Source organism: Phyllopteryx taeniolatus, chromosome 18 (genome assembly GCF_024500385.1).
Source record: "Phyllopteryx taeniolatus isolate TA_2022b chromosome 18, UOR_Ptae_1.2, whole genome shotgun sequence".
Taxonomy (NCBI): Eukaryota; Metazoa; Chordata; class Actinopteri; order Syngnathiformes; family Syngnathidae; genus Phyllopteryx; species Phyllopteryx taeniolatus.
This window is the reverse complement of record NC_084519.1, coordinates 72,979-96,198: the sequence shown is the minus strand read 5'-3', so window position 1 is coordinate 96,198 and position 23,220 is coordinate 72,979. Positions and strand designations below refer to the sequence as shown.

Below are 23,220 nucleotides of genomic sequence, written 5' to 3'. Positions count from 1 at the left end.
TGTGCACCTGAACTTGGTGAGAAAGCACTTTCTCGTGTGAAGATTTGTAATATATGGAATTGATTTATATGGACTGTAATACTAGTTTTCCCCCATTTATCAAGTTTCTCAGCTTCTTAAAAGCTGCGTATGGAACTATTTCCGACAGAAATCATGCTGTATTTGCAGATTCCCAGGCAGAAATCCTGACTTTATAGTTGAAGTCACCAATTAGATGCAAGATGCACCTGAATGAGGTGAAAAAGAACTGTGGAATCTCACTGCATTATTTAGATGCGTTAAAATACTAGTTTTTCCCATTTATCAAGTTTCCCCATAAGAATTCAGCTTCTTAAAGCTGTATATAAAACAATTTTCTACAGAAAACATGCTGTATTTTCATATTTTAAAGCAGAAAGCATGAGGTTAAATGTCTTGATGTGTTAAACTAACCCTTTTATTATTTGATGTTTTTGAGGAAAAGAGGGGACACATTACGTCAGTTTAACAAATTTGAATGATGTGCAACCCAAAATTAAGTCCTTTTTTTGTGGACAGTAATTCTAGTTAGTCTGATTTATCGAGTTTTCTTATTTTAACCTGTTGAAATAACTATTTTCTACTAAAATCTTCTATTTCCAGATTTTAAAGTGGAAATTCATATTCTTTTTTTTTTTTGATACAGTGTAAATATTTCTACTATTACGATGTAGTTTACTCCAGAAACCATGCTGTATTTTCATATTTTAAGGCAGAAATGCCATGTATATTACTTTATACTTAAAAGAATTGCATCTTTTGTGTCGTTTACTGCAGGAATCCTGCTGCGCTTTATACATTACGAAAGCATAGTTGTGTGCAGCAATCCCGAGTTTTAATACTGAAACTACAGTTGAAAGTAACATTGCAATTGTATGATGCATTCAAGTACATCATTTGTGTTCAAGCTGAGCCTGGAGCAGGAGAAAAGACATATTACAGTTGTTTACAACTTAAATCTTGTTGCGGTTTAACTTTTTAAGGCAGTGATTCTCAAATTTTTTACACAAAGTTATACCTCCAAAAAAAAACAAAAAAAACACTTAACTCTTCAAGTTCCACCATATTCACCAACATGAAAACACGGAGGCATCCAAACATTTGATTCTTTTTTTCATTAGCCACAGTAACATGCAGAGTTTGAACATTAACACTGTGCTTTAAAATAGAGGAAAAAAATTACTGAAGTGATTTCATTAGAATGTATTGCACGTACAAGTTAAATAAAAATTTCACCAAAATTAATGTTTAAAAGCAAATATTTCTGAATGGTTAAAGGCAAAAATATTGTACCTAAAAGGGAAATACAACCGAACTGTACTTAAGTACTGTACTGGATAAAGAAAAAGAAAAGTTGAAGCCCATGGAACATTTATGCACAATGTGAACAATGAATTCAGTGATCTGTTTGGGTACCACTAGAGGGAGCCAGCATACCACAAGTGGGACTCATACCACACTTTGAGAGTCAGTGTTTCAAGGCAGAGGTGTGTGCAGAAATGCTGCACCCACATTTTTTTTGGAAGGGTATAAATATGATGCGTTCAAGAACACAATTAGTTGTCTTGCATCTGAACGAAGAAATGATTTCTTTGACTCCAATCAAGTATTAACTAATATTTTGCAATTTATTTTTGCAAAATGTGTAATTATTTCCCACATGCAGTGTATTCATTTGCATGTATTTACATTATACATTATGACTCTGAACCTACATAAATGTATGATTGCCTCATGTTATTACATATACACAAAAAATTGAGATACAGCTACTTTTGAATTAAGAAGTGAAATAAAAGTTTGTTTTTCAACTTTAGGCCTTTATTGACTAAGATTTGAAACAAACGATCGGTGGGAATCCAGCTTTCAGGGGAGGCCTCTTCCAAGCCTCTCGAAGGTCGTGGGGCCGAACGGTGAGCGTCAAAGCTCTCGGTTTCGCTCCAGTAGTAGGCCTTTGACTAAATTGTAACATGACGTCCGATGTGATTTTGGCAGGACCTTTTAGCGCTTGGTTTTGAGATAGTGGGCTAAGATTTGAAACAAACGATCGGTGAGAATCCAGCTTTCAGGGGAGGCCTCTTCCATGCCTCTCGGAGGTCGTGGGGCCGAACGGCGAGCGTCAAAGCTCTCGGTTTCGCTCCAGTAGTAGGCCTTTGACTAAATTGTAACATGACGTCCGATGTGATTTTGGCAGGACCTTTTAGCGCTTCCTTTTGAGCTAGTGGGCTAAGATTTGAAACAAACGATCGGTGGGAATCCAGCTTTCAGGGGAGGCCTCTTCCAAGCCTCTCGGAGGTCGTGGGGCCGAACGGCGAGCGTCAAAGCTCTCTGTTTCGCTCCAGTAGTAGGCCTTTGACTAAATTGTAACATGACGACCGATGTGATTTTGGCAGGACTTTTTAGCGCTTCCTTTTGAGCTAGTGGGCTAAGATTTGAAACAAACGATCGGTGGGAATCCAGCTTTCAGGGGAGGCCTCTTCCAAGCCTCTCGGAGGTCGTGGGGCCGAACGGCGAGCGTCAAAGCTCTCGGTTTCGCTCCAGTAGTAGGCCTTTGACTAAATTGTAACATGACGACCGATGTGATTTTGGCAGGACTTTTTAGCGCTTCCTTTTGAGCTAGTGGGCTAAGATTTGAAACAAACGATCGGTGGGAATCCAGCTTTCAGGGGAGGCCTCTTCCAAGCCTCTCGGAGGTCGTGGGGCCGAACGGCGAGCGTCAAAGCTCTCGGTTTCGCTCCAGTAGTAGGCCTTTGACTAAATTGTAACATGACGACCGATGTGATTTTGGCAGGACTTTTTAGCGCTTCCTTTTCAGCTAGTGGGCTAAGATTTGAAACAAACGATCGGTGGGAATCCAGCTTTCAGGGGAGGCCTCTTCCAAGCCTCTCGGAGGTCGTGGGGCCGAACGGCGAGCGTCAAAGCTCTCGGTTTCGCTCCAGTAGTAGGCCTTTGACTAAATTGTAACATGACGACCGATGTGATTTTGGCAGGACTTTTTAGCGCTTGCTTTTGAGCTAGTGGGCTAAGATTTGAAACAAACGATCGGTGGGAATCCAGCTTTCAGGGGAGGCCTCTTCCAAGCCTCTCGGAGGTCGTGGGGCCGAACGGCGAGCGTCAAAGCTCTCGGTTTCGCTCCAGTAGTAGGCCTTTGACTAAATTGTAACATGACGACCGATGTGATTTTGGCAGGACTTTTTAGCGCTTCCTTTTGAGCTAGTGGGCTAAGATTTGAAACAAACGATCGGTGGGAATCCAGCTTTCAGGGGAGGCCTCTTCCAAGCCTCTCGGAGGTCGTGGGGCCGAACGGCGAGCGTCAAAGCTCTCGGTTTCGCTCCAGTAGTAGGCCTTTGACTAAATTGTAACATGACGACCGATGTGATTTTGGCAGGACTTTTTAGCGCTTCCTTTTGAGCTAGTGGGCTAAGATTTGAAACAAACGATCGGTGGGAATCCAGCTTTCAGGGGAGGCCTCTTCCAAGCCTCTCGGAGGTCGTGGGGCCGAACGGCGAGCGTCAAAGCTCTCGGTTTCGCTCCAGTAGTAGGCCTTTGACTAAATTGTAACATGACGACCGATGTGATTTTGGCAGGACTTTTTAGCGCTTCCTTTTGAGCTAGTGGGCTAAGATTTGAAACAAACGATCGGTGGGAATCCAGCTTTCAGGGGAGGCCTCTTCCAAGCCTCTCGGAGGTCGTGGGGCCGAACGGCGAGCGTCAAAGCTCTCGGTTTCGCTCCAGTAGTAGGCCTTTGACTAAATTGTAACATGACGACCGATGTGATTTTGGCAGGACTTTTAGCGCTTCCTTTTGAGCTAGTGGGCTAAGATTTGAAACAAACGATCGGTGGGAATCCAGCTTTCAGGGGAGGCCTCTTCCAAGCCTCTCGGAGGTCGTGGGGCCGAACGGCGAGCGTCAAAGCTCTCGGTTTCGCTCCAGTAGTAGGCCTTTGACTAAATTGTAACATGACGACCGATGTGATTTTGGCAGGACTTTTTAGCGCTTCCTTTTGAGCTAGTGGGCTAAGATTTGAAACAAACGATCGGTGGGAATCCAGCTTTCAGGGGAGGCCTCTTCCAAGCCTCTCGGAGGTCGTGGGGCCGAACGGCGAGCGTCAAAGCTCTCGGTTTCGCTCCAGTAGTAGGCCTTTGACTAAATTGTAACATGACGACCGATGTGATTTTGGCAGGACTTTTTAGCGCTTGCTTTTGAGCTAGTGGGCTAAGATTTGAAACAAACGATCGGTGGGAATCCAGCTTTCAGGGGAGGCCTCTTCCAAGCCTCTCGGAGGTCGTGGGGCCGAACGGCGAGCGTCAAAGCTCTCGGTTTCGCTCCAGTAGTAGGCCTTTGACTAAATTGTAACATGACGACCGATGTGATTTTGGCAGGACTTTTTAGCGCTTCCTTTTGAGCTAGTGGGCTAAGATTTGAAACAAACGATCGGTGGGAATCCAGCTTTCAGGGGAGGCCTCTTCCAAGCCTCTCGGAGGTCGTGGGGCCGAACGGCGAGCGTCAAAGCTCTCGGTTTCGCTCCAGTAGTAGGCCTTTGACTAAATTGTAACATGACGACCGATGTGATTTTGGCAGGACTTTTTAGCGCTTCCTTTTGAGCTAGTGGGCTAAGATTTGAAACAAACGATCGGTGGGAATCCAGCTTTCAGGGGAGGCCTCTTCCAAGCCTCTCGGAGGTCGTGGGGCCGAACGGCGAGCGTCAAAGCTCTCGGTTTCGCTCCAGTAGTAGGCCTTTGACTAAATTGTAACATGACGACCGATGTGATTTTGGCAGGACTTTTTAGCGCTTCCTTTTGAGCTAGTGGGCTAAGATTTGAAACAAACGATCGGTGGGAATCCAGCTTTCAGGGGAGGCCTCTTCCAAGCCTCTCGGAGGTCGTGGGGCCGAACGGCGAGCGTCAAAGCTCTCGGTTTCGCTCCAGTAGTAGGCCTTTGACTAAATTGTAACATGACGACCGATGTGATTTTGGCAGGACTTTTTAGCGCTTCCTTTTGAGCTAGTGGGCTAAGATTTGAAACAAACGATCGGTGGGAATCCAGCTTTCAGGGGAGGCCTCTTCCAAGCCTCTCGGAGGTCGTGGGGCCGAACGGCGAGCGTCAAAGCTCTCGGTTTCGCTCCAGTAGTAGGCCTTTGACTAAATTGTAACATGACGACCGATGTGATTTTGGCAGGACTTTTTAGCGCTTCCTTTTGAGCTAGTGGGCTAAGATTTGAAACAAACGATCGGTGGGAATCCAGCTTTCAGGGGAGGCCTCTTCCAAGCCTCTCGGAGGTCGTGGGGCCGAACGGCGAGCGTCAAAGCTCTCGGTTTCGCTCCAGTAGTAGGCCTTTGACTAAATTGTAACATGACGACCGATGTGATTTTGGCAGGACTTTTTAGCGCTTGCTTTTGAGCTAGTGGGCTAAGATTTGAAACAAACGATCGGTGGGAATCCAGCTTTCAGGGGAGGCCTCTTCCAAGCCTCTCGGAGGTCGTGGGGCCGAACGGCGAGCGTCAAAGCTCTCGGTTTCGCTCCAGTAGTAGGCCTTTGACTAAATTGTAACATGACGACCGATGTGATTTTGGCAGGACTTTTTAGCGCTTCCTTTTGAGCTAGTGGGCTAAGATTTGAAACAAACGATCGGTGGGAATCCAGCTTTCAGGGGAGGCCTCTTCCAAGCCTCTCGGAGGTCGTGGGGCCGAACGGCGAGCGTCAAAGCTCTCGGTTTCGCTCCAGTAGTAGGCCTTTGACTAAATTGTAACATGACGACCGATGTGATTTTGGCAGGACTTTTTAGCGCTTCCTTTTGAGCTAGTGGGCTAAGATTTGAAACAAACGATCGGTGGGAATCCAGCTTTCAGGGGAGGCCTCTTCCAAGCCTCTCGGAGGTCGTGGGGCCGAACGGCGAGCGTCAAAGCTCTCGGTTTCGCTCCAGTAGTAGGCCTTTGACTAAATTGTAACATGACGACCGATGTGATTTTGGCAGGACTTTTTAGCGCTTCCTTTTGAGCTAGTGGGCTAAGATTTGAAACAAACGATCGGTGGGAATCCAGCTTTCAGGGGAGGCCTCTTCCAAGCCTCTCGGAGGTCGTGGGGCCGAACGGCGAGCGTCAAAGCTCTCGGTTTCGCTCCAGTAGTAGGCCTTTGACTAAATTGTAACATGACGACCGATGTGATTTTGGCAGGACTTTTTAGCGCTTCCTTTTGAGCTAGTGGGCTAAGATTTGAAACAAACGATCGGTGGGAATCCAGCTTTCAGGGGAGGCCTCTTCCAAGCCTCTCGGAGGTCGTGGGGCCGAACGGCGAGCGTCAAAGCTCTCGGTTTCGCTCCAGTAGTAGGCCTTTGACTAAATTGTAACATGACGACCGATGTGATTTTGGCAGGACTTTTTAGCGCTTCCTTTTGAGCTAGTGGGCTAAGATTTGAAACAAACGATCGGTGGGAATCCAGCTTTCAGGGGAGGCCTCTTCCAAGCCTCTCGGAGGTCGTGGGGCCGAACGGCGAGCGTCAAAGCTCTCGGTTTCGCTCCAGTAGTAGGCCTTTGACTAAATTGTAACATGACGACCGATGTGATTTTGGCAGGACTTTTTAGCGCTTCCTTTTGAGCTAGTGGGCTAAGATTTGAAACAAACGATCGGTGGGAATCCAGCTTTCAGGGGAGGCCTCTTCCAAGCCTCTCGGAGGTCGTGGGGCCGAACGGCGAGCGTCAAAGCTCTCGGTTTCGCTCCAGTAGTAGGCCTTTGACTAAATTGTAACATGACGACCGATGTGATTTTGGCAGGACTTTTTAGCGCTTGCTTTTGAGCTAGTGGGCTAAGATTTGAAACAAACGATCGGTGGGAATCCAGCTTTCAGGGGAGGCCTCTTCCAAGCCTCTCGGAGGTCGTGGGGCCGAACGGCGAGCGTCAAAGCTCTCGGTTTCGCTCCAGTAGTAGGCCTTTGACTAAATTGTAACATGACGACCGATGTGATTTTGGCAGGACTTTTTAGCGCTTCCTTTTGAGCTAGTGGGCTAAGATTTGAAACAAACGATCGGTGGGAATCCAGCTTTCAGGGGAGGCCTCTTCCAAGCCTCTCGGAGGTCGTGGGGCCGAACGGCGAGCGTCAAAGCTCTCTGTTTCGCTCCAGTAGTAGGCCTTTGACTAAATTGTAACATGACGACCGATGTGATTTTGGCAGGACTTTTTAGCGCTTCCTTTTGAGCTAGTGGGCTAAGATTTGAAACAAACGATCGGTGGGAATCCAGCTTTCAGGGGAGGCCTCTTCCAAGCCTCTCGGAGGTCGTGGGGCCGAACGGCGAGCGTCAAAGCTCTCGGTTTCGCTCCAGTAGTAGGCCTTTGACTAAATTGTAACATGACGACCGATGTGATTTTGGCAGGACTTTTTAGCGCTTCCTTTTGAGATAGTGGGCTAAGATTTGAAACAAACGATCGGTGGGAATCCAGCTTTCAGGGGAGGCCTCTTCCAAGCCTCTCGGAGGTCGTGGGGCCGAACGGCGAGCGTCAAAGCTCTCGGTTTCGCTCCAGTAGTAGGCCTTTGACTAAATTGTAACATGACGACCGATGTGATTTTGGCAGGACTTTTTAGCGCTTCCTTTTGAGCTAGTGGGCTAAGATTTGAAACAAACGATCGGTGGGAATCCAGCTTTCAGGGGAGGCCTCTTCCAAGCCTCTCGGAGGTCGTGGGGCCGAACGGCGAGCGTCAAAGCTCTCGGTTTCGCTCCAGTAGTAGGCCTTTGACTAAATTGTAACATGACGACCGATGTGATTTTGGCAGGACTTTTTAGCGCTTCCTTTTGAGCTAGTGGGCTAAGATTTGAAACAAACGATCGGTGGGAATCCAGCTTTCAGGGGAGGCCTCTTCCAAGCCTCTCGGAGGTCGTGGGGCCGAACGGCGAGCGTCAAAGCTCTCGGTTTCGCTCCAGTAGTAGGCCTTTGACTAAATTGTAACATGACGACCGATGTGATTTTGGCAGGACTTTTTAGCGCTTCCTTTTGAGCTAGTGGGCTAAGATTTGAAACAAACGATCGGTGGGAATCCAGCTTTCAGGGGAGGCCTCTTCCAAGCCTCTCGGAGGTCGTGGGGCCGAACGGCGAGCGTCAAAGCTCTCGGTTTCGCTCCAGTAGTAGGCCTTTGACTAAATTGTAACATGACGACCGATGTGATTTTGGCAGGACTTTTTAGCGCTTCCTTTTGAGCTAGTGGGCTAAGATTTGAAACAAACGATCGGTGGGAATCCAGCTTTCAGGGGAGGCCTCTTCCAAGCCTCTCGGAGGTCGTGGGGCCGAACGGCGAGCGTCAAAGCTCTCGGTTTCGCTCCAGTAGTAGGCCTTTGACTAAATTGTAACATGACGACCGATGTGATTTTGGCAGGACTTTTTAGCGCTTCCTTTTGAGCTAGTGGGCTAAGATTTGAAACAAACGATCGGTGGGAATCCAGCTTTCAGGGGAGGCCTCTTCCAAGCCTCTCGGAGGTCGTGGGGCCGAACGGCGAGCGTCAAAGCTCTCGGTTTCGCTCCAGTAGTAGGCCTTTGACTAAATTGTAACATGACGACCGATGTGATTTTGGCAGGACTTTTTAGCGCTTCCTTTTGAGCTAGTGGGCTAAGATTTGAAACAAACGATCGGTGGGAATCCAGCTTTCAGGGGAGGCCTCTTCCAAGCCTCTCGGAGGTCGTGGGGCCGAACGGCGAGCGTCAAAGCTCTCGGTTTCGCTCCAGTAGTAGGCCTTTGACTAAATTGTAACATGACGACCGATGTGATTTTGGCAGGACTTTTTAGCGCTTCCTTTTGAGCTAGTGGGCTAAGATTTGAAACAAACGATCGGTGGGAATCCAGCTTTCAGGGGAGGCCTCTTCCAAGCCTCTCGGAGGTCGTGGGGCCGAACGGCGAGCGTCAAAGCTCTCGGTTTCGCTCCAGTAGTAGGCCTTTGACTAAATTGTAACATGACGACCGATGTGATTTTGGCAGGACTTTTTAGCGCTTGCTTTTGAGCTAGTGGGCTAAGATTTGAAACAAACGATCGGTGGGAATCCAGCTTTCAGGGGAGGCCTCTTCCAAGCCTCTCGGAGGTCGTGGGGCCGAACGGCGAGCGTCAAAGCTCTCGGTTTCGCTCCAGTAGTAGGCCTTTGACTAAATTGTAACATGACGACCGATGTGATTTTGGCAGGACTTTTTAGCGCTTCCTTTTGAGCTAGTGGGCTAAGATTTGAAACAAACGATCGGTGGGAATCCAGCTTTCAGGGGAGGCCTCTTCCAAGCCTCTCGGAGGTCGTGGGGCCGAACGGCGAGCGTCAAAGCTCTCGGTTTCGCTCCAGTAGTAGGCCTTTGACTAAATTGTAACATGACGACCGATGTGATTTTGGCAGGACTTTTTAGCGCTTCCTTTTGAGCTAGTGGGCTAAGATTTGAAACAAACGATCGGTGGGAATCCAGCTTTCAGGGGAGGCCTCTTCCAAGCCTCTCGGAGGTCGTGGGGCCGAACGGCGAGCGTCAAAGCTCTCGGTTTCGCTCCAGTAGTAGGCCTTTGACTAAATTGTAACATGACGACCGATGTGATTTTGGCAGGACTTTTTAGCGCTTCCTTTTGAGCTAGTGGGCTAAGATTTGAAACAAACGATCGGTGGGAATCCAGCTTTCAGGGGAGGCCTCTTCCAAGCCTCTCGGAGGTCGTGGGGCCGAACGGCGAGCGTCAAAGCTCTCGGTTTCGCTCCAGTAGTAGGCCTTTGACTAAATTGTAACATGACGACCGATGTGATTTTGGCAGGACTTTTTAGCGCTTCCTTTTGAGCTAGTGGGCTAAGATTTGAAACAAACGATCGGTGGGAATCCAGCTTTCAGGGGAGGCCTCTTCCAAGCCTCTCGGAGGTCGTGGGGCCGAACGGCGAGCGTCAAAGCTCTCGGTTTCGCTCCAGTAGTAGGCCTTTGACTAAATTGTAACATGACGACCGATGTGATTTTGGCAGGACTTTTTAGCGCTTCCTTTTGAGCTAGTGGGCTAAGATTTGAAACAAACGATCGGTGGGAATCCAGCTTTCAGGGGAGGCCTCTTCCAAGCCTCTCGGAGGTCGTGGGGCCGAACGGCGAGCGTCAAAGCTCTCGGTTTCGCTCCAGTAGTAGGCCTTTGACTAAATTGTAACATGACGACCGATGTGATTTTGGCAGGACTTTTTAGCGCTTGCTTTTGAGCTAGTGGGCTAAGATTTGAAACAAACGATCGGTGGGAATCCAGCTTTCAGGGGAGGCCTCTTCCAAGCCTCTCGGAGGTCGTGGGGCCGAACGGCGAGCGTCAAAGCTCTCGGTTTCGCTCCAGTAGTAGGCCTTTGACTAAATTGTAACATGACGACCGATGTGATTTTGGCAGGACTTTTTAGCGCTTCCTTTTGAGCTAGTGGGCTAAGATTTGAAACAAACGATCGGTGGGAATCCAGCTTTCAGGGGAGGCCTCTTCCAAGCCTCTCGGAGGTCGTGGGGCCGAACGGCGAGCGTCAAAGCTCTCGGTTTCGCTCCAGTAGTAGGCCTTTGACTAAATTGTAACATGACGACCTATGTGATTTTGGCAGGACTTTTTAGCGCTTCCTTTTGAGCTAGTGGGCTAAGATTTGAAACAAACGATCGGTGGGAATCCAGCTTTCAGGGGAGGCCTCTTCCAAGCCTCTCGGAGGTCGTGGGGCCGAACGGCGAGCGTCAAAGCTCTCGGTTTCGCTCCAGTAGTAGGCCTTTGACTAAATTGTAACATGACGACCGATGTGATTTTGGCAGGACTTTTTAGCGCTTACTTTTGAGCTAGTGGGCTAAGATTTGAAACAAACGATCGGTGGGAATCCAGCTTTCAGGGGAGGCCTCTTCCAAGCCTCTCGGAGGTCGTGGGGCCGAACGGCGAGCGTCAAAGCTCTCGGTTTCGCTCCAGTAGTAGGCCTTTGACTAAATTGTAACATGACGACCTATGTGATTTTGGCAGGACTTTTTAGCGCTTCCTTTTGAGCTAGTGGGCTAAGATTTGAAACAAACGATCGGTGGGAATCCAGCTTTCAGGGGAGGCCTCTTCCAAGCCTCTCGGAGGTCGTGGGGCCGAACCGGCGAGCGTCAAAGCTCTCGGTTTCGCTCCAGTAGTAGGCCTTTGACTAAATTGTAACATGACGACCGATGTGATTTTGGCAGGACTTTTTAGCGCTTGCTTTTGAGATAGTGGGCTAAGATTTGAAACAAACGATCGGTGGGAATCCAGCTTTCAGGGGAGGCCTCTTCCAAGCCTCTCGGAGGTCGTGGGGCCGAACGGCGAGCGTCAAAGCTCTCGGTTTCGCTCCAGTAGTAGGCCTTTGACTAAATTGTAACATGACGACCGATGTGATTTTGGCAGGACTTTTTAGCGCTTGCTTTTGAGCTAGTGGGCTAAGATTTGAAACAAACGATCGGTGGGAATCCAGCTTTCAGGGGAGGCCTCTTCCAAGCCTCTCGGAGGTCGTGGGGCCGAACGGCGAGCGTCAAAGCTCTCGGTTTCGCTCCAGTAGTAGGCCTTTGACTAAATTGTAACATGACGACCGATGTGATTTTGGCAGGACTTTTTAGCGCTTCCTTTTGAGCTAGTGGGCTAAGATTTGAAACAAACGATCGGTGGGAATCCAGCTTTCAGGGGAGGCCTCTTCCAAGCCTCTCGGAGGTCGTGGGGCCGAACGGCGAGCGTCAAAGCTCTCGGTTTCGCTCCAGTAGTAGGCCTTTGACTAAATTGTAACATGACGACCGATGTGATTTTGGCAGGACTTTTTAGCGCTTGCTTTTGAGCTAGTGGGCTAAGATTTGAAACAAACGATCGGTGGGAATCCAGCTTTCAGGGGAGGCCTCTTCCAAGCCTCTCGGAGGTCGTGGGGCCGAACGGCGAGCGTCAAAGCTCTCGGTTTCGCTCCAGTAGTAGGCCTTTGACTAAATTGTAACATGACGACCTATGTGATTTTGGCAGGACTTTTTAGCGCTTCCTTTTGAGCTAGTGGGCTAAGATTTGAAACAAACGATCGGTGGGAATCCAGCTTTCAGGGGAGGCCTCTTCCAAGCCTCTCGGAGGTCGTGGGGCCGAACGGCGAGCGTCAAAGCTCTCGGTTTCGCTCCAGTAGTAGGCCTTTGACTAAATTGTAACATGACGACCGATGTGATTTTGGCAGGACTTTTTAGCGCTTCCTTTTGAGCTAGTGGGCTAAGATTTGAAACAAACGATCGGTGGGAATCCAGCTTTCAGGGGAGGCCTCTTCCAAGCCTCTCGGAGGTCGTGGGGCCGAACGGCGAGCGTCAAAGCTCTCGGTTTCGCTCCAGTAGTAGGCCTTTGACTAAATTGTAACATGACGACCGATGTGATTTTGGCAGGACTTTTTAGCGCTTCCTTTTGAGCTAGTGGGCTAAGATTTGAAACAAACGATCGGTGGGAATCCAGCTTTCAGGGGAGGCCTCTTCCAAGCCTCTCGGAGGTCGTGGGGCCGAACGGCGAGCGTCAAAGCTCTCTGTTTCGCTCCAGTAGTAGGCCTTTGACTAAATTGTAACATGACGACCTATGTGATTTTGGCAGGACATTTTTAGCGCTTGCTTTTCAGCTAGTGGGCTAAGATTTGAAACAAACGATCGGTGGGAATCTAGCTTTCAGGGGAGGCATCTTCCAAGCCTCTCGGAGGTCGTGGGGCCGAACGGCGAGCGTCAAAGCTCTCGGTTTCGCTCCAGTAGTAGGCCTTTGACAAAATTGTAACATGACGACCTATGTGATTTTGGCAGCACTTTTTAGCGCTTCCTTTTGAGCTAGTGGGCTAAGATTTGAAACACACGATCGGTGGGAATCCAGCTTTCAGGGGAGGCCTCTTCCAAGCCTCTCGGAGGTCGTGGGGCCGAACCGTGAGCGTCAAAGCTCTCGGTTTCGCTCCAGTAGTAGGCCTTTGACTAAATTGTAACATGACGACCGATGTGATTTTGGCAGGACTTTTTAGCGCTTGGTTTTGAGATAGTGGGCTTAGATTTGAAACAAACGATCGGTGGGAATCCAGCTTTCAGGGGAGGCCTCTTCCAAGCCTCTCGGAGGTCGTGGGGCCGAACGGCGAGCGTCAAAGCTCTCGGTTTCGCTCCAGTAGTAGGCCTTTGACTAAATTGTAACATGACGACCGATGTGATTTTGGCAGGACTTTTTAGCGCTTCCTTTTGAGCTAGTGGGCTAAGATTTGAAACAAACGATCGGTGGGAATCCAGCTTTCAGGGGAGGCCTCTTCCAAGCCTCTCGGAGGTCGTGGGGCCGAACCGTGAGCGTCAAAGCTCTCGGTTTCGTCTCCAGTAGTCGGCCTTTGACTAAATTGTAACATGACGACCTTTGTGATTTTGGCAGGACTTTTTAGCGCTTCCTTTTCAGCTAGTGGGCTAAGATTTGAAACAAACGATCGGTGGGAATCCAGCTTTCAGGGGAGGCCTCTTCCAAGCCTCTCGGAGGTCGTGGGGCCGAACGGCGAGCGTCAAAGCTCTCGGTTTCGCTCCAGTAGTAGGGCTTTGACTAAATTGTAACATGACGACCGATGTGATTTTGGCAGGACTTTTTAGCGCTTACTTTTGAGCTAGTGGGCTAATATTTGAAACAAACGATCAGTGGGAATCCAGCTTTCAGGGGAGGCCTCTTCCAAGCCTCTCGGAGGTCGTGGGGCCAAACGGCGAGCGTCAAAGCTCTCGGTTTCGCTCCAGTAGTAGGCCTTTGACAAAATTGTAACATGACGACCTATGTGATTTTGGCAGCACTTTTTAGCGCTTCCTTTTGAGCTAGTGGGCTAAGATTTGAAACACACGATCGGTGGGAATCCAGCTTTCAGGGGAGGCCTCTTCCAAGCCTCTCGGAGGTCGTGGGGCCGAACCGTGAGCGTCAAAGCACTCGGTTTTGCTCCAGTAGTAGGCCTTTGACTAAATTGTAACATGACGACAGATGTGATTTTGGCAGGACATTTTAGCGCTTGCTTTTGAGCTAGTGGGCTTAGATTTGAAACAAACGATCGGTGGGAATCCAGCTTTCAGGGGAGGCCTCTTCCAAGCCTATCGGAGGTCGTGGGGCCGAACGGCGAGCGTCAAAGCTCTCGGTTTCGTCTCCAGTAGTCGGCCTTTGACTAAATTGTAACATGACGACCTTTGTGATTTTGGCAGGACTTTTTAGCGCTTGCTTTTCAGCTAGTGGGCTAAGATTTGAAACAAACGATCGGTGGGAATCTAGCTTTCAGGGGAGGCATCTTCCAAGCCTCTCGGAGGTCGTGGGGCCGAACGGCGAGCGTCAAAGCTCTCGGTTTCGCTCCAGTAGTAGGCCTTTGACTAAATTGTAACATGACGACCGATGTGATTTTGGCAGGACTTTTTAGTGCTTCCTTTTGAGCTAGTGTGCTAAGATTTGAAACAAACGATCGGTGGGAATCCAGCTTTCAGGGGAGGCCTCTTCCAAGCCTCTCGGAGGTCGTGGGGCCGAACCGTGAGCGTCAAAGCTCTCGGTTTCGCTCCAGTAGTAGGCCTTTGACTAAATTGTAACATGACGACCGATGTGATTTTGGCAGGACATTTTAGCGCTTGGTTTTGAGATAGTGGGCTTAGATTTGAAACAAACGATCGGTGGGAATCCAGCTTTCAGGGGAGGCCTCTTCCAAGCCTCTCGGAGGTCGTGGGGCTGAACGGCGAGCGTCAAAGCCCTCGGTTTCGCTCCAGTAGTAGGCCTTTGACTAAATTGTAACATGACGACCGATGTGATTTATGCAGGACTTTTTAGCGCTTCCTTTTGAGCTAGTGGGCTAAGATTTGAAACAAACGATTGGTGGGAATCCAGCTTTCAGGGGAGGCCTCTTCCAAGCCTCTCGGAGGTCGTGGGGCCGAACCGTGAGCGTCAAAGCTCTCGATTTCGTCTCCAGTAGTCGGCCTTTGACTAAATTGTAACATGACGACCTTTGTGATTTTGGCAGGACTTTTTAGCGCTTCCTTTTCAGCTAGTGGGCTAAGATTTGAAACAAACGATTGGTGGGAATCCAGCTTTCAGGGGAGGCCTCTTCCAAGCCTCTCGGAGGTCGTGGGGCCGAACGGCGAGCGTCAAAGCTCTCGGTTTCGCTCCAGTAGTAGGGCTTTGACTAAATTGTAACATGACGACCGATGTGATTTTGGCAGGACTTTTTAGCGCTTACTTTTGAGCTAGTGGGCTAATATTTGAAACAAACGATCAGTGGGAATCCAGCTTTCAGGGGAGGCCTCTTCCAAGCCTCTCGGAGGTCGTGGGGCCAAACGGCGAGCGTCAAAGCTCTCGGTTTCGCTCCAGTAGTAGGCCTTTGACAAAATTGTAACATGACGACCTATGTGATTTTGGCAGCACTTTTTAGCGCTTCCTTTTGAGCTAGTGGGCTAAGATTTGAAACACACGATCGGTGGGAATCCAGCTTTCAGGGGAGGCCTCTTCCAAGCCTCGCGGAGGTCGTGGGGCCGAACCGTGAGCGTCAAAGCTCTCGGTTTCGCTCCAGTAGTAGGCCTTTGACTAAATTGTAACATGACGACCGATGTGATTTTGGCAGGACTTTTTAGCGCTTGGTTTTGAGATAGTGGGCTTAGATTTGAAACAAACGATCGGTGGGAATCCAGCTTTCAGGGGAGGCCTCTTCCAAGCCTCTCGGAGGTCGTTGGGCAGAACCGTGAGCGTCAAAGCTCTCGGTTTCGTCTCCAGTAGTCGGCCTTTGACTAAATTGTAACATGACGACCTTTGTGATTTTGGCAGGACTTTTTAGCGCTTGCTTTTCAGCTAGTGGGCTAAGATTTGAAACAAACGATCGGTGGGAATCTAGCTTTCAGGGGAGGCATCTTCCAAGCCTCTCGGAGGTCGTGGGGCCGAACGGCGAGCGTCAAAGCTCTCGGGTTCGCTCCAGTAGTAGGCCTTTGACTAAATTGTAACATGACGACCGATGTGATTTTGGCAGGACTTTTTAGTGCTTCCTTTTGAGCTAGTGTGCTAAGATTTTAAACAAACGATCGGTGGGAATCCAGCTTTCAGGGGAGGCCTCTTCCAAGCCTCTCGGAGGTCGTGGGGCCGAACGGCGAGCGTCAAAGCTCTCTTTTTCGCTCCAGTAGTAGGCCTTTGACAAAATTGTAACATGACGACCTATGTGATTTTGGCAGGACCTTTTAGCGCTTCCTTTTCAGATAGTGGGCTAAAATTTGATACAAACGATCGGTGGGAATCCAGCTTTCAGGGGAGGCATCTTCCAAGCCTCTCGGAGGTCCTGGGGCCGAACGGCGAGCGTCAAAGCTCTCGGTTTCGCTCCAGTAGTAGGCCTTTGACTAAATTGTAACATGACGACCGATGTGATTTTGGCAGGACTTTTTAGCGCTTCCTTTTGAGCTAGTGTGCTAAGATTTTAAACAAACGATCGGTGGGAATCCAGCTTTCAGGGGAGGCCTCTTCCAAGCCTCTCGGAGGTCGTGGGGCCGAACGGCGAGCGTCAAAGCTCTCGGTTTCGCTCCAGTAGTAGGCCTTTGACTAAATTGTAACATGACGACCGATGTGATTTTGGCAGGACTTTTTAGCGCTTCCTTTTGAGCTAGTGTGCTAAGATTTTAAACAAACGATCGGTGGGAATCCAGCTTTCAGGGGAGGCCGCTTCCAAGCCTCTCGGAGGTCGTGGGGCCGAACGGCGAGCGTCAAAGCTCTCGGTTTCGCTCCAGTAGTAGGCCTTTGACTAAATTGTAACATGACGACCGATGTGATTTTGGCAGGACCTTTTAGCGCTTCCTTTTCAGATAGTGGGCTAAGATTTGACAAAAACGATCGGTGGGAATCCAGCTTTCAGGGGAGGCATCTTCCAAGCCTCTCGGAGGTCCTGGGGCCGAACGGCGAGCGTCAAAGCTCTCGGTTTCGCTCCAGTAGTAGGCCTTTGACTAAATTGTAACATGACGACCGATGTGATTTTGGCAGGACTTTTTAGCGCTTCCTTTTGAGCTAGTGTGCTAAGATTTTAAACAAACGATCGGTGGGAATCCAGCTTTCAGGGGAGGCCTCTTCCAAGCCTCTCGGAGGTCGTGGGGCCGAACGGCGAGCGTCAAAGCTCTCGGTTTCGCTCCAGTAGTAGGCCTTTGACAAAATTGTAACATGACGACCGATGTGATTTTGGCAGCACTTTTTAGCGCTTCCTTTTGAGCTAGTGGGCTAAGATTTGAAACACACGATCGGTGGGAATCCAGCTTTCAGGGGAGGCCTCTTCCAAGCCTCCCGGAGGTCGTGGGGCCGAACCGTGAGCGTCAAAGCTCTCGGTTTCGCTCCAGTAGTAGGCCTTTGACTAAATTGTAACATGACGACCGATGTGATTTTGGCAGGACTTTTTAGCGCTTGGTTTTGAGATAGTGGGCTTAGATTTGAAACAAACAATCGGTGGGAATCCAGCTTTCAGGGGAGGCCTCTTCCAAGCCTCTCGGAGGTCGTGTGGCCGAACGGCAAGCGTCAAAGCTCTCTGTTTCGCTCCAGTAGTAGGCTTCTGACTAAATTGTAACATGACGACCGATGTGATTTTGGCAGGACCTTTTAGCGCTTCCTTTTCAGATAGTGGGCTAAGATTTGATACAAACGATCGGTGGGAATCCAGCTTTCAGGGGAGGCCTCTTCCAAGCCTCTCGGAGGTCGTGGGGCCGAACGGCGAGCGTCAAAGCTCTCGGTTTCGCTCCAGTAGTAGGCCTTTGACAAAATTGTAACATGACGACCGATGTGATTTTGGCAGCACTTTTTAGCGCTTCCTTTTGAGCTAGTGGGCTAAGATTTGAAACACACGATCGGTGGGAATCCAGCTTTCAGGTGAGGCCTCTTCCAAGCCTCCCGGAGGTCGTGGGGCCGAACCGTGAGCGTCAAAGCTCTCGGTTTCGCTCCAGTAGTAGGCCTTTGACTAAATTGTAACATGACGACCGATGTGATTTTGGCAGGACTTTTTAGCGCTTGGTTTTGAGATAGTGGGCTTAGATTTGAAACAAACGATCGGTGGGAATCCAGCTTTCAGGGGAGGCCTCTTCCAAGCCTCTCGGAGGTCGTGGGGCTGAACGGCGAGCGTCAAAGCCCTCGGTTTCGCTCCAGTAGTAGGCCTTTGACTAAATTGTAACATGACGACCTATGTGATTTTGGCAGGACCTTTTAGCGCTTCCTTTTCAGATAGTGGGCTAAGATTTGATACAAACGATCGGTGGGAATCCAGCTTTCAGGGGAGGCATCTTCCAAGCCTCTCGGAGGTCCTGGGGCCGAACGGCGAGCGTCAAAGCTCTCGGTTTCGCTCCAGTAGTAGGCCTTTGACTAAATTGTAACATGACAACCGATGTGATTTTGGCAGGACCTTTTAGCGCTTCCTTTTGAGCTAGTGGGCTAATATTTGAAACAAACGATTGGTGGGAATCCAGCTTTCAGGGGAGGCCTCTTCCAAGCCTCTCGGAGGTCGTGTGGCCGAACGGCAAGCGTCAAAGCTCTCTGTTTCGCTCCAGTAGTAGGCTTCTGACTAAATTGTAACATGACGACCGATGTGATTTTGGCAGGACCTTTTAGCGCTTCCTTTTCAGATAGTGGGCTAAGATTTGATAAAAACGATCGGTGGGAATCCAGCTTTCAGGGGAGGCCTCTTCCAAGCCTCTCGGAGGTCGTGGGGCCGAACGGCGAGCGTCAAAGCTCTCGGTTTCGCTCCAGTAGTAGGCCTTTGACAAAATTGTAACATGACGACCTATGTGATTTTGGCAGCACTTTTTAGCGCTTCCTTTTGAGCTAGTGGGCTAAGATTTGAAACACACGATCGGTGGGAATCCAGCTTTCAGGGGAGGCCTCTTCCAAGCCTCCCGGAGGTCGTGGGGCCGAACCGTGAGCGTCAAAGCTCTCGGTTTCGCTCCAGTAGTAGGCCTTTGACTAAATTGTAACATGACGACCGATGTGATTTTGGCAGGACATTTTAGCGCTTGGTTTTTTGATAGTGGGCTTAGATTTGAAACAAACGATCGGTGTGAATCCAGCTTTCAGGGGAGGCCTCTTCCAAGCCTCTCGGAGGTCGTGGGGCTGAACGGCGAGCGTCAAAGCCCTCTGTTTCGCTCCAGTAGTAGGCTTCTGACTAAATTGTAACATGACGACCTTTGTGATTTTGGCAGGACTTTTTAGCGCTTGCTTTTCAGCTAGTGGGCTAAGATTTAAAACAAACGATCGGTGGGAATCTAGCTTTCAGGGGAGGCATCTTCCAAGCCTCTCGGAGGTCGTGGGGCCGAACGGCGAGCGTCAAAGCTCTCGGTTTCGCTCCAGTAGTAGGCCTTTGACTAAATTGTAACATGACGACCGATGTGATTTTGGCAGGACTTTTTTAGTGCTTCCTTTTGAGCTAGTGTGCTAAGATTTTAAACAAACGATCGGTGGGAATCCAGCTTTCAGGGGAGGCCTCTTCCAAGCCTCTCGGAGGTCGTGGGGCCGAACGGCGAGCGTCAAAGCTCTCTTTTTCGCTCCAGTAGTAGGCCTTTGACAAAATTGTAACATGACGACCTATGTGATTTTGGCAGGACCTTTTAGCGCTTCCTTTTCAGATAGTGGGCTAAGATTTGATACAAACGATCGGTGGGAATCCAGCTTTCAGGGGAGGCATCTTCCAAGCCTCTCGGAGGTCCTGGGGCCGAACGGCGAGCGTCAAAGCTCTCGGTTTCGCTCCAGTAGTAGGCCTTTGACTAAATTGTAACATGACGACCGATGTGATTTTGGCAGGACTTTTTAGCGCTTACTTTTGAGCTAGTGGGCTAATATTTGAAACAAACGATCAGTGGGAATCCAGCTTTCAGGGGAGGCCTCTTCCAAGCCTCTCGGAGGTCGTGGGGCCAAACGGCGAGCGTCAAAGCTCTCGGTTTCGCTCCAGTAGTAGGCCTTTGACAAAATTGTAACATGACGACCTATGTGATTTTGGCAGGACCTTTTAGCGCTTCCTTTTCAGATAGTGGGCTAAAATTTGATACAAACGATCGGTGGGAATCCAGCTTTCAGGGGAGGCATCTTCCAAGCCTCTCGGAGGTCCTGGGGCCGAACGGCGAGCGTCAAAGCTCTCGGTTTCGCTCCAGTAGTAGGCCTTTGACTAAATTATAACATGACGACCGATGTGATTTTGGCAGGACTTTTTAGCGCTTGGTTTTGAGATAGTGGGCTTAGATTTGAAACACACGATCGGTGGGAATCCAGCTTTCAGGGGAGGCCTCTTCCAAGCCTCTCGGAGGTCGTGGGGCCGAACGGCGAGCGTCAAAGCTCTCGGTTTCGCTCCAGTAGTAGGCCTTTGACAAAATTGTAACATGACGACCTATGTGATTTTGGCAGCACTTTTTAGCGCTTCCTTTTGAGCTAGTGGGCTAAGATTTGAAACACACGATCGGTGGGAATCCAGCTTTCAGGGGAGGCCTCTTCCAAGCCTCCCGGAGGTCGTGGGGCCGAACCGTGAGCGTCAAAGCTCTCTGTTTCGCTCCAGTAGTAGGCCTTTGACTAAATTGTAACATGACGACCGATGTGATTTTGGCAGGACTTTTTAGCGCTTCCTTTTGAGCTAGTGTGCTAAGATTTTAAACAAACGATCGGTGGGAATCTAGCTTTCAGGGGAGGCCTCTTCCAAGCTTCTCGGAGGTCGTGTTGCCGAACGGCGAGGGTCAAAGCTCTCGGTTTCGCTCCAGTAGTAGGGCTTTGACTAAATTGTAACATGACGACCGATGTGATTTTGGCAGGACTTTTTAGCGCTTACTTTTGAGCTAGTGGGCTAATATTTGAAACAAACGATTGGTGGGAATCCAGCTTTCAGGGGAGGCCTCTTCCAAGCCTCTCGGAGGTCGTGTGGCCGAACGGCGAGCGTCAAAGCTCTCTGTTTCGCTCCAGTAGTAGGCTTCTGACTAAATTGTAACATGACGACCTTTGTGATTTTGCCAGGACTTTTTAGCGCTTGCTTTTCAGCTAGTGGGCTAAGATTTGAAACAAACGATCGGTGGGAATCTAGCTTTCAGGGGAGGCATCTTCCAAGCCTCTCGGAGGTCCTGGGGCCGAACGGCGAGCGTCAAAGCTCTCGGTTTCGCTCCAGTAGTAGGCCTTTGACAAAATTGTAACATGACGACCTATGTGATTTTGGCAGCACTTTTTAGCGCTTCCTTTTGAGCTAGTGGGCTAAGATTTGAAACACACGATCGGTGGGAATCCAGCTTTCAGGGGAGGCCTCTTCCAAGCCTCCCGGAGGTCGTGGGGCCGAACCGTGAGCGTCAAAGCTCTCGGTTTCGCTCCAGTAGTAGGCCTTTGACTAAATTGTAACATGACGACCGATGTGATTTTGGCAGGACATTTTAGCGCTTGGTTTTGAGATAGTGGGCTTAGATTTGAAACAAACGATCGGTGGGAATCCAGCTTTCAGGGGAGGCCTCTTCCAAGCCTCTCGGAGGTCGTGGGGCTGAACGGCGAGCGTCAAAGCCCTCGGTTTCGCTCCAGTAGTAGGCCTTTGACTAAATTGTAACATGACGACCGATGTGATTTATGCAGGACTTTTTAGCGCTTCCTTTTGAGCTAGTGGGATAAGATTTGAAACAAACGATCGGTGGGAATCCAGCTTTCAGGGGAGGCCTCTTCCAAGCCTCTCGGAAGTCGTGGGGCCGAACCGTGAGCGTCAAAGCTCTCGATTTCGTCTCCAGTAGTCGGCCTTTGACTAAATTGTAACATGACGACCTTTGTGATTTTGGCAGGACTTTTTAGCGCTTCCTTTTCAGCTAGTGGGCTAAGATTTGAAACAAACGATTGGTGGGAATCCAGCTTTCAGGGGAGGCCTCTTCCAAGCCTCTCGGAGGTCGTGGGGCCGAACGGCGAGCGTCAAAGCTCTCGGTTTCGCTCCAGTAGTAGGGCTTTGACTAAATTGTAACATGACGACCGATGTGATTTTGGCAGGACTTTTTAGCGCTTACTTTTGAGCTAGTGGGCTAATATTTGAAACACACGATCGGTGGGAATCCAGCTTTCAGGGGAGGCCTTTTCCAAGCCTCTCGGAGGTCGTGGGGCCGAACGGCGAGCGTCAAAGCTCTCGGTTTCGCTCCAGTAGTAGGCCTTTGACAAAATTGTAACATGACGACCTATGTGATTTTGGCAGCACTTTTTAGCGCTTCCTTTTGAGCTAGTGGGCTAAGATTTGAAACACACGATCGGTGGGAATCCAGCTTTCAGGGGAGGCCTCTTCCAAGCCTCCCAGAGGTCGTGGGGCCGAACCGTGAGCGTCAAAGCTCTCTGTTTCGCTCCAGTAGTAGGCCTTTGACTAAATTGTAACATGACGACCGATGTGATTTTGGCAGGACTTTTTAGCGCTTCCTTTTGAGCTAGTGTGCTAAGATTTTAAACAAACGATCGGTGGGAATCTAGCTTTCAGGGGAGGCCTCTTCCAAGCTTCTCGGAGGTCGTGTTGCCGAACGGCGAGGGTCAAAGCTCTCGGTTTCGCTCCAGTAGTAGGGCTTTGACTAAATTGTAACATGACGACCGATGTGATTTTGGCAGGACTTTTTAGCGCTTACTTTTGAGCTAGTGGGCTAATATTTGAAACAAACGATTGGTGGGAATCCAGCTTTCAGGGGAGGCCTCTTCCAAGCCTCTCGGAGGTCGTGTGGCCGAACGGCGAGCGTCAAAGCTCTCTGTTTCGCTCCAGTAGTAGGCTTCTGACTAAATTATAACATGACGACCTTTGTGATTTTGCCAGGACTTTTTAGCGCTTGCTTTGGAATACAAGGTTTGAGCTTAATGGAATACTTGTCACCCACTTTGTGGGGTGAATTTGGAACTCGTTCAGACTGATAGTTTGGTCCCTCACTTAATTATTGACACGTTCATGTGAAGCTGATTGGATTTCCTGTTCTGGAGCTGCTTCCATTTTTTGGGCCTGCGCGATAGTTGATGCAGCCTCTTGTTCAAGATGCAAAGTATCCAATTTAGCCTCAATTTTAGCTTTGCCGACTTTCACGGCAAGTTCTTTTTCTGTGACTGTGACGCGTGCACCTCTGCTAATGCTCTTGCTCGTGTTGCGGCTACGGTGACTTAATCGTCTTGAACATCGTGATGAGCTCGTATGCCGTGGCCCCCTTCTGATGCTCCATCTTGATGTGGAGATGGTTGAACATATTTGTGCTCCATAGCGTTTGTAACTCACTGTTATGTGCAGCTGTACTGTTGTTGAGGACAGCTGCGTGCAAATCTTTCCTCTGTA

At 49.5% G+C, this 23,220-nt stretch overlaps 1 protein-coding gene across 3 annotated transcripts in view; it reads left to right on the top strand.

Annotated features, from left to right (window-relative positions):
• LOC133468561 (zinc finger protein 771-like) overlaps positions 1-23,220 on the top strand; it is a 39,481-nt gene that overhangs the window by 378 nt on the left and 15,883 nt on the right. The window lies entirely within an intron of this gene.